Source organism: Nipponia nippon, unplaced genomic scaffold (genome assembly GCF_047370975.1).
Source record: "Nipponia nippon isolate SJK-2023a ecotype South Korea unplaced genomic scaffold, ASM4737097v1 scaffold_11, whole genome shotgun sequence".
Lineage (NCBI taxonomy): Eukaryota > Metazoa > Chordata > Aves > Pelecaniformes > Threskiornithidae > Nipponia > Nipponia nippon.
Genome location: NW_028262302.1, coordinates 1682389 through 1693787, shown reverse-complemented (window position 1 = coordinate 1693787; position 11399 = coordinate 1682389). Strand labels below are relative to the sequence as shown.

At 42.7% G+C, this 11399-nt stretch overlaps 1 protein-coding gene and 1 long non-coding RNA gene across 6 annotated transcripts in view; one reads left to right on the top strand and one right to left on the bottom strand.

Moving 5' to 3' along the window:
* Positions 1-12: 12 nt before the first annotated feature.
* Positions 13-11399, top strand: part of HEATR5A (HEAT repeat containing 5A) — a 75443-nt gene continuing 64056 nt past the window's right edge. For 4 of the 5 annotated variants that reach the window (XM_087747136.1, XM_087747135.1, XM_087747131.1 and 1 more), the window contains exon 1: positions 9083-9204. The gene's annotated coding sequence lies outside the window, so the exon portion shown is untranslated. Of the gene's footprint in view, positions 3849-9082; positions 9205-11399 lie in introns of those variants that run through there. The other variant, XM_087747133.1, reaches the window with a different exon arrangement.
* Positions 8134-8959, bottom strand: LOC148056799 (uncharacterized). The gene is made up of 2 exons (XR_015702180.1): positions 8550-8959; positions 8134-8347 (listed from the first exon to the last, which is right to left on the bottom strand). It is a non-coding gene; the product is annotated as an uncharacterized LOC148056799 (long non-coding RNA).

Genomic DNA, 11399 nt, shown 5'->3' with positions numbered 1-11399 from the left:
ACTAAAAAAATAATGACAAAAGTATTACATGTATTAGCTATTGTAAAGAATGCTTCAGGAAGCGAAGTCTATAGATTAAAAAAAAAGAATGCTGTAGATGTACTTATGTGTTCCCAGATTTCCCGAGTCAGACAATTTTTGTCTTTCTGTTTTCTATCTATAATATAGCAATGCTTTCTAGCTAACAAATATATTGGAAGCACAAATTCACTGAATTTTTAGCCTCTTAGAGAGTAGGTGCTAAATAAGAAAGTCCATCCCCCTCATCCAGAGTGTGTAGAGGTAGGACACTCAAGGTAGTATTAGGACTGAACATGGGCTATACAGGGAAGAAAAAGTGACGTGCATCTAGAAACTGAAGTCAAGGCTGTACCGCTGAATTGCTTTCTTGAAGTTTGCACTCCAAAATCCCTTCTGATGTGTTTTGATAGGCTGCTTGCTATAGCTTGGTCTGTGTCCTTGTTACCTTGGTTGTCTTGTCTACTCAATTCTTTCTTAACAGAGCCTCAGGAAAAGGACTGAAATATTCAAATGAAAACAAAACCAAAAATGGTACGATGTATGCTGCCATCTCATTGTTCCCTCTGCCCCTATTGCTTCCTTCCATTTTTTTTGTCTATTGAATCCTCCAGGCAGAGACTAGCTTTTATTTCTTTTATATACAGCGTTGGCACATTTGGGGCCCCATTCCTAGCTGACCCCTTTGCAGTACTGTCATAAACATTATTAACAGATGGTGTTAAGAAGATATAATGGGAAGTTCTGTCTTGTAAGGCAGTAAGAACAGAACAGCTACATTAAAATGTGGCAAATTCAAAACCGATTCATGTGCATTCATCCTGTGAGTCAAGTTGCTCTTTTATTGCAGCATCATGGTTTTTGAAGTCAGTAATTTAGAAGGGTTCAAAGTGAAATTAGACAATTACATGGTTTGCAATAATTATGCCGAATTCCCATTTATATAATAAATTCTTCTGGAAAGATGTAAAACCTCATGGTTAGCAAGCATGTGAGCTCATGCAATCTTAAATTGTAAGTCAGTAGTTACAAATATTCCGTCCTTATCTTTATTTTTTAAAAATCATAACTGAATGTGTAATCTGCAGGCTCAAGCCATGCCATGAGAATCACATTTTTTGAACAGATGCAAAGCTCATAGTTTTGATAAGAGAGTAATGAGATTTTTCAGATTAACATAATGTATGATTAATAACTATGAAATACCTAAGGATGTTGAATTCCTGGCAACTGGCACTCTCACAGTTGAAAACAACTATTCACACAAATGGCCTGGAAATATTAGCTAGCTCCCAAATAACATATTTATTCATTAATAATTAACAGTTATGATAGACACAATATGAGTCATGTTCTAAGTTCTTACGAGTGACATTTAAATAAGATCGTCCTGATGTGAATAACTAATACAAATTCATTATGATCTGTGTGCTTGAAAAAACTTTTTATTCCTCTTTCTGTTGGAGGCCAAATCCTAAAAAGTGCTGAGTAATACCACTTTTCACTGACCTTACAGGAATTGCAGATTTTCAGTGTATTCAAGAATTGATCCTTTGAGGTATAATACCAAGTCTGCAGATTTTTGTTTTATTTTTTTTTCCTAACTCCAGAAAGATCTTTGGCAGCCTGGCAATTCATTCTCTATATTTCAAGAACTCTGCAAGTTCTATTAGGGATGAGCTTGAAAATGTTTAATGAAAAACAGACTTCAGACCAAACTCAATCTCATACTGATCTCTCATATAAAACACATACAAACTTATATATATTTCAGTCGTTCTTGGCACAAGACAGAACTCTGGGGTTTCTGTAAAAAGGTGGCATCTTTGTGTATTATCTGCCCCGTTTGTGAATTATATGTGTATCCATCTTGGAATACTGATTTCTGCTGTCTTCTGCTACAACGATTGGCAGCTTGTTGAATGCTGTGCCCTTTGTACTGCTTTATTTATATCTACTATTGATTCACAATCCATTTACTGAAAGAAGCCATTTCTAAATAACATGATGGACCATACTGATGAAAAAATTGATTAAAATTATTTTTTCAAAGCCAAATGCTCGTTCCTTTCTGCCATGAATATATGCTTTGAACAGATGACCTGACACTGCTTTAAATAGGTTCTATTCTATGACTAGACAAAAGCTCAAGTAATTATCCTGTTCTATACTTAGAGAAAATCTATTGGTAGATGCTTAATACTCCCCGCTTCCTTGAAATAAACTATGAAATCAGGAGTCATCATTGTGCTATTCTAGTGTGGCCTTCAATTCAACTGTCACACAGTAATTGTTATATCAGGTCTTTGCGACCTTGTTTGCAGCGTACACACCCAGTGTATCTAAGCCACGCGTGCGTGGACTATGAACTGTGCTCATAAAACTAACGAGTTTAGGTGCAATAGCCTGTTTTCTAGTCAGTGCTATTCCTGCTTCCTTCCCTTGCCGTTTGTGGAAATATTTACCTCTGCTGCTACATACAATAGCAGCAACATACAAATATTAATCCAGAATTGGAAGGTAATAAGCAGCATGTAGCCCAGTAGTACTAGTACCAATGCTGCAACTGTATTGCTATTGTTAGTAACGGTCCACACGCTTTGTCGTGAATTTACAAGACCTCAGGACGGAGGCTTATCACATGTGCCTTCTCCGAACTTTCCCTGATCTTCTTGGAGCTTTCGTTTTACTTGGTTTAGCTGTAACAACAATTTTTCTAATGACAGGAGACTATGGCTAATTTGTTTTACTTTTGCTTTGTATGGTATAACCAAAGTTTTTATATAGATATTAACAATAAGTAGTTATTCTGTGTAGAATGATATATTTATGATTCTAACATAGTGTTACAGCGTACAGAAATGAAGGCCAGTTAGAACAGCAGCAACTTTGAGAAGTGAAGACTCCAGCTGCAGTGTAGAGGCATGGGACGATAAGAAATGGGGCACAGGCTGGCACTGAAGACCCCAAGACTATAAACAACTTGCCAATGGTCCATTAAAGAAATGCAGACCTGGAGCTCGTCAAAACTAGTAGCTCGTCAAAACAAAAATACAAAACACGTAGTTGCAGACTAGTGAAAAGAAAGCAAGGTGTAAAACTTTATTAGCAAACAAGTAAAAATAGCCCCAGGTGAGAGCTATTTCCAAAGGAGGAAAAAGGAGAGAAGGAAGAAGAAACTATAAACACCAACATCATACTCCTACAGGCACAGGACTCTGGGTGCTGATGATCCACTGTGCTCCCTCCACCAGATAGAAGCCACAGGGAGGTGAAACAGCAGGCATGGCACCAGGAGAAGGAGTAGGTACTACAGAGTGTGTGCATAATGATTTTAACTGTAGTAGTGAGACTTTCTATACAATCTCTTTATTTCCTTTCTTTTTCTGCAATAATTATGTCTGGACTAATAATAATTGTTTGATTAGACTGCTAAGGTTGCAATTATACTAATAATAAATTTTGTGTGACTTTACACGTAGGGTGGGTTTCTTTTTGCCCGTAACAAGGTTTTGCACATAACAGCTCCTGCAGACCGTTGCTTCCCCATGTTGAAATGGCACCCACTTGATGGGCTGCTGGACATTAGCCAACCTTTGTGGTGTTTTCCACCAGGTCCTTTAATGCAGCTGTGATGTCTGATCTTGTTTACCGCAAAAGCTGCACAAAAGTTTCGTTCTTCATTGTGACTCAATGCAAGGACTGCTCTTTAGCCCCTCCCTGAGAACAGTTGGTTTCATCAGTCCGAGGTATCTGCTCGGATTGAAAACTATGATCTGGTAAACGTCAATCTCACCTCTGGTATAAAAACAGCTTCTTTGGAGAAGGAGGTATGGATCTTTTAAGCTTCCATTATTTTCTGCTTTTAGTCTCTAATAGTCTCTACTTTGCTATACAGTCTCCTTCAAACACATTATGTTTGTCTTCTGAAGCTGGAGTGGCAGTATGCCACAGAGGGCTGGGGTGGTCTCCAGAAATCCACAGGCATTACCTGAGGTCTGCCACCAAACCCCTGTGTGACTGGCTTAATTTCTTCACTTCTTTGCGTCTCAATTCTCATCTAATAAATGGGTATTGAGTTTTTTTCAGCGTGTCACTACTTAAGACTGTACATGGAGCAAAACAACGACTACCGCTGTGTTTAGTGTATTGCACAGCACAGTGAGGCTGGATTCTCTGTGAGATTCACAAGCTGCTTTACATTAGAAATCAAGGTCACAAATGCTGGGCGAGAACAGAAATCAGAGCTGCCTCCTTCATCTCTTTCTTGGGAAAACAGCATCCAAAATTTGAGACTCTCTCTTAAGAATTTAGTGAATGTGGTATCTCTTATTCCTTCTTACTTTCTTGAAGTTCCTTCAGAGCAACTCAAAATTTGGGAATCCCTACAAGATTCTGCTACCAGAAGTGCTGTGCAACTACAGTTGAAAAGTAAATAGCATATGTGGATAAGAGAAAGAAACAGCAGTTAGAACAGCCTGAATAATATGAATGTATTGCACATTTTCTATTTAAACCAATGTTGTCCGCTAGTTCAATTACTGCCAGTGTGTAGCTTTGGGCAAAGCAATTTTCTGCTCCACTTTTTCCATCTGTGAGACAAAGAAAGAGTGAAAATGGGAGGAAAAGAGGTTTAAAACGACTGCTTTTTTTTCTCTTTTACTAAAGGCAAAAAAATCACCTCTGTTCCTCCTTTTGCGTCAGAAGGCAGTATGCTCTCACCTCTCTTCACCTCTGTTGGAGCTACAGGAGTTTGCCTTTCACTACCTCCTACCGTGGCTTCTGCCTCACAAATGTGACTTAAGCTAATGGCCACAGAGCACTTTGAGTACCTCAGTGAACGGCGTGGTATCCCTACAAATAACACCCCATACTATTTCTAAAATAGGAATGACCCAGACAGCATGGAAAAGTAAATAAATGGTATTCCTCTTGCACTGTTCTAGTTCATATATATTTATATATCTTGTTACTGTGAATTTAAGATTGCTTTCTATTCACTTTAATTGTATTTGCCTGTGTAAGTGCCATAATATATGCCCTATTATGTCAGAATGTATTAAAAATGTGCAAGTAAGGAGCTTAAGGCTATTTAGATGTGCTTCGTTAGAAAAGAGATTGCAACGTATGTTTTGGATTAACAGTGAAAGCAAAAGGTTCTTGGGAGGCCTTAATATTCAGTTGGCAATCCATTAATGTGCAGCTAATTCTTGTCAGAATACTTTATCCAGGATTGTTCAGGTATTTAATTTAAAAATTTATAAAAGTATATTATTCATATTTATCAGTGAAGATTGATCATTTATTTACATGGTGAACTGGTTGAGATGTATGTGTCGTGGTTTCGATAGGACGCATTTCCTTTTCTTATTTCCCGCTTCCATTTTAGTAGCTGTATCTAACATTACCTAGGCATCCATAATACTTTCATTTACATTTTAGGATTAAAAATAACAGCAGGACTGTGTAATTGCTTGGCAGGAATTCAGGCTGTGTATTTTGTGATAGTAAAAAAGCAACTGTATTGGGAATAAAAAGAAGCCTAGCCGTATTTAAGCATGAAATAAAACCATATATTATTTTCGATATTCAATGTGTAAAAAAGAAAGATTCATAACCAAGGCTTTGCAAAAGCTAGGACAGACCAAGCTGCACTGGATTCTACATACCTCCAGAAGGCAGCTACTCCAGGGACCTGAATGTTTCACTTTTGGCATTAGAAACACTTACATAGTTACTGTCTCACTCGAGGGAGCGCTGATGGACAGCCAGGGATGCCAAGGGCTGCAGCAGTTCTAGAAATGAGCATGGTGTCATGTTTGTTGGCAGATTAATAACCTTATTCAGACTGAAGACAAATATAAGTTGCCTGTGGCTGTTGGTGTAACTGTTTGCAGAATCAGACCTTAATGGTCCGACTCTGTACTTAAATGGGTATATTGACTGTATAATATAATTGCAAAAATAAATCTTTAGTCTTATAATTAAAGTCATTCCTTCTTACTGATTTTAAAATATAATGGAATTTGGTTTTGTTTGCTATGTAATTATTTGGTGATGTTTCGTCTGCTTTAAGCCAGGCCCCTAGTTCTGTGATTTTTACTCATGCGTAGGCAGTCCCACTGAATTCAAAGGAGTATATTCTTTTCTCTTCCTCTAGAGTCCCTGAGGATTATAAAGCTGTAAGAAAGAAAATATTTAGCTCAGAGGCATATGTGACTGTATAGGTATTCTACTATGACTGGAATTTGTATGGCAGAACTGATTCATGTTCTAATTCAGTCAACCCACTTTACCAAAATAGACTAATGAGAAGACTAATCAGTAGGTTTGTGCATTGCAATTATTTGCCAGTTGCTTATTTTATTAAGTAATTTGCTATTGAAGCTCAGTCAGGACTAATGGGGAAAGGGGAAATTGAATTAATTCATGGTGAATACATTTAATTGTCCTATTTTTGTCTGGTTTAGAACAGAATACTACAAACTTGCATGACAATATTTTTTATTTCAGATTGAGAAGAAGAAAGATAAAACTGGCATGCATTACTGCTGAAGTAGATGCTAATTTGAATCAGTGCATGGTTAACACTCTGTTGACCAACTTAGGGAAGAAATGATATCAAAGAATCAAGGTTAGCTATGAATCCAGTAAATACAGATTCTTACCCTCGTGTAGGCACAAAGTAACACTAAAGCTGATGTATCCGGAGATGGAAGGAGCATCCTGCATTAGTATCCCTCATTATTCCAACTGATTTGTATGAGTTGAGCATTTACACAGCATTACTTAGAGCTGATATCATGTATACTGGGAGCTGGGTGAGATCATTCTTGGGAAGAACTGAGCAAGGCTATTTCTTACTGATGATACTTTGTCTTGCCCTGTGCTCACGTAACATTCAGCATTATGAGATACTGATCTTGAGTGGGTCTCTGCCTGTTACCACAACAGAGTGAATAATCATCATAATAATGATAACAGCAATAATCTTCTAAAAATTATTCTAGATTTGGTTTTGTTTATTTGTTTCTGAGCTAAACATGATCCATCTTTCACAAATATTACAAGGTCTTTCTGTTACCTCAGGACTGTCAGATAAAGCAGCCTTTGTTTTTCTGGAGTTCATTATGGAAAATGTCGTAACACCAACAGTCTTTGAATATAAATTGTTCAGTTGACCTTTCCCACAAGTTGAATGGCAGATTGCTTTACGCTGAGCAGCGGCAACTCATCTGATCGAAATGAGGTTAACTGAGCAAATAACTCTTTCCTGGGGATGTACGCTATTTTCAATACCAGGGGTTGACACCTTTACAGCAGTAGGAGTTCGTAGAGTTGATTTCTGTGAAATATGCTATGGAAATAGTTTCCTGCTTCAGGTATGAGGCATTTATGTATTCTTCATTACCACATCCATTGGCAGAATTTTTTTGTAGAAGGTCATTGCATCAATGCTCGTGTTTCTTTATCACAGGCGATTTAGTAAAAATGAAACCAGTGTCCATATACAGTAATGCAGCCTGGTGCTCTTGGCATCTATAGCAAAATGTAATCAGGCAGTTCTGTGTGCACTCTTTGAAATATTCCTCAGTGGTATCATCTACATGACTGAATACAGATGTTCACAGAGGATCACAGTGTATGTAAACTTTACATGTTGAACCTATTTGCAGATGAATTTACAAGCTTATGTAAGGGCTAGACATGGTTTTGGCTCCTACACTTATGCATGCCAGGCATTATTCCCTCCCCCTGACGGTTTGCACTACTTCAAAGAAGATGGCCCCAGAGAACCCAGTTTGTGGAGAGGAATCTTAGTTTTCCCCTTTGAGATTTAACCAATGTCACACTGTGGGAATCAGAAGACAAAAGATCATCTTTAAGATTTGCTGTCTAGCCAAAACCACTGTTTAATTCCAGAAGGCATTATTTCTTCAGCTTTGTAGCAGCAGCTAAGGTAGCAGAATTAAGACAGAACATCTCAGTCCCACCAAACTCACTTGTTGCCAGCAGAAACCGGACCTGATGTCTGTCTTCCAGTTTGCTCTGCTAGGTAGTTGGTAGGATGCAAAAACAATCTAGACATGGCTGGGCATCAGCTACAAAACTACAATAAGATTATTGTTTGTTTATTTTTAAACTAAAAAATGGTTGAGCAACATCTGTTTTCCCTTTACGAAGGCAGAACTTCAACTCTGAAGGCAGAATTCAGAGAAGAAAATCCCCCCCAGCCGAAATTTTCTCATGACCAGTAAATTTGCTGCTGAAAATTTCCAAGGGTGGAAGTCATTCCCGACGACGTAGCAACCTCTCTCAGTCAGAGCACCTATGCAGGAGAAAAAACACAGGTGAAAAATCCGGAGGAGCCCGTGTCTGACCTGGTCAGTAAGGCACGGAATGACTCGGTGACTTGGGATCCCATCTCGAGTTGGGTTCAGAAATTACACTGGTGAAACCCAGGCGTAATAACTTTTGCAAACGTTGGGTTTGACAAATGCTTAAGAACATAAACGGGTTGTTTCTGTTACCGTAGCGGCGTAGTGGCAGGGTCCTTCTCCAGAAAGTACAGGTGGGTGCCTGCGGGCGGGAGTGAAAATCAGCAGTCATGGCAGGCTCTGGCCAGCGCCAGGTACAACTCCCGACGGTGCCCACTGAGCCACCTTAAAAAAAAAAATCACCCAGAGGGGTCTTTTGTTGCTGCTCTCGGCGGGAGAGCGCTGGCTCCCGGCTGTGCCCCCTCACGCTGCTGCAGCGAGCGGCACCAGCGCGGGGCTCGTTCCCCGCCACGGCGCCCCGGCGGCTGCAGAGCCGCGGAGAGACCCGGGGGGCGGTGACTCCGGCCCCTCCGGCCCCCGACACCTTGCCGCGGCGTTGCGGCTCCCGCCCGCCGCCGCCCCGGGCCGCTCCCGCCCTCCGGAGAGCCGAGGGCCGCGCCGGCCACCGCGGGCGCTCGATGGCTCCGGGCCCGATTGCACCGCCCTGAGCGACGCCGGCGCCCTCCTCCCTCCCCGCCCTCCCCCGCCGGCGGGCGGCAGCGGCGGCGGCCCGGGCGCAGGCCCCCGCCGCCCCCCCCGCGCCGGAGGAGGGCGGGCGGACGGAGCCGAGCCTCGCAGCGCCGCCGCCGCCGCCCCGCAGAGCGGCGCGGGAGCCTTGCAGCGCGCCGCGCCGTGCCGTGCCGGCCAGGTACCGCGGGAGGGCGGGGAGGGAGGGGCGGAGGGCGCCGGTCCTGCCCCGCCAGCCGCCGGGGCAGGCGGGGAGTAGGCGTCCGGGAGGGCGAGGAAAGGGGCGCGGGGAGCCCCGGCGGCCGCCTGGGCGAGGGCGCGAAGGCCCGCAGGGGGCACGGAGCCGCCGGGGTCGAGGGCGGGGATGACCCTAAAAGAGCGGGGTGCCAGCCCCCTCCGGGCGGGCGGCGATGCCCGGGCTCGGCGCGGGGCGAGGAGTTGCGTGAGGGCGGGCAGGAGGGCCGAGGGGAGCCGGGGAGCTCGCTGAGGGGCCGGGGCTGCCCGAGGCCTGCGCCGGAAAAGTGCTCGATCACCCGCGGAGCTGTCTGGGCGGGCGGGCGGGTGAGGCAGGGAAGCCGGCTGTAAAGCCGGCGGCCGGGCGGCTCTGGGGCTCCCTCAGCCCGTCCCGCTCCCAGCGGGGCGGGGCGGGTCTCAGCCCCGTGAGGGGAGCGGAGAAGGGTCTCCTCGGGGGGCGAGGCGAGGCGAGGCGGCCACACGCCTGTGCCGTCCCAGTGTGGCCCCGCCGGTGTCGCGGGGAGGGGCGGGAGAGCGACCGTGCCCCCGGGTTCGGGGTCGGCGGGGATGGGGCGCGGGTAGGCGAGGATGGGTGTTTGGCTGGTACGGGTCGGTACAGACCCTAAGACTGCAGGGACGGATTTGGCGTTCACTTGCAGAGAGTGTACGTGTTTTTAGGGGCTGTTTTTATGTTTTCTAATAAATGTTTTTAATTAAGAGTATTTTGGGGGAAGGGGAGCAGCATTGGACATTCAGGTATGCAGAAATGTTATTGCAGGCTTTTGCAGTTTGAATTCCTGGCTGTCCAGATAGGACGACGAGCAAGTCTACACCATGTAACTGGCAAAGTTGCATTAGCGTTGACATTTTGGAATGAGGGAAAGAGTAATAGACATTGTAAGTTTAGTTAAAATAAGAGTAAAGTTTATTGAGATACGGGTGGAAGGGTGATAAGAGAGGAGGAAGGCAGATAAAGTTAAGGTGAGTTCTGCTTTGTGCTTCTATACGTGAAACCTGGTATTTTTAGAAGTTTGGATTCATTATTTGTAATGTTTCTTTAAGTTTGGGGGTTGGTTTAGTAGGATTAATTGTTTATAGTTGTGAAAATGAATTGTACTGAGCTTTTATTTTAGTTTCACATGCCAGAAATTATTTTCCCTGTCTTCAGAAATAGTCAAGCTATATTACATGTTTTGGTGTTTTGCTACGTGATATGTAATATTCTCAACTCCTGCATGAAACAACAATTGAGACCCAGAAGATAGATTGCTTCTGGTTTTGTGCTGAATGAAGTTTGGGTTTCTCTTCCTTTTCCTGATGGTTTGACACAATGAAAAGGAGGTGGGGGGAGGGAGGAAGCCGGTTTAATGTTACACGAAGTCTAGCAATATATCGAAAACTTGTGCTTGATTCTTGGACAGAGGATTGTTTTTATTGTCAGTAAAATATCCAAATTACTGACTAGTTCATGATGTTATATCCCAACATGTCAAAAACTTTGTTAGTCAATGCAGGATGATCTCCTGTTTTAAAATTCAGAACATCCTAGTGAGGCAGGAGGTTAGAAACACCCTCTCACAAAAACATTTTCAGCTTGTGGGATGTTTGTTCTGTTCAGTTCTTACCCTCGCAATTTTTACTGTTTTAAGGATGCAGAACCTTAAAAAAGACGTGAAGTATGTCTACATCTACATTGCAAGCCAAAAAATCATGAAATCTTTATATAGTTACATTTTTTGAGCTGTTTTGGAGTTTTCTTTGGGGAACAGCCATTTAAAGTATCTAGAGAAACAACCATCACAGCGAGGTCAGTGATTTATGCCTGGATAGTGGTCTCTGATCTGCCAAACAAATCTCCTGCAGAGCCTGCACCTGTGAGGGCTTCTGCTGCTGAATTTCTGTGTTGGTATACTTCAGTGCAGTTGAAGTCTAGTCATAGCACTAGTTAAGCTGGTACAATGATAGTCATAACGATTTTCAGGAAAGATAAGTATACTTTTCCAGGATTTCAGGATATCTTCAGCAAAAAATTCTTGTGGTTTAATTTAATGTCAAGCTAGACTGGATTCAGCGATTACCTTAATGGAAAATTGGTAAGTAAAATCAACCAGCACTTTGGATTATCTATATGCATATGTATCA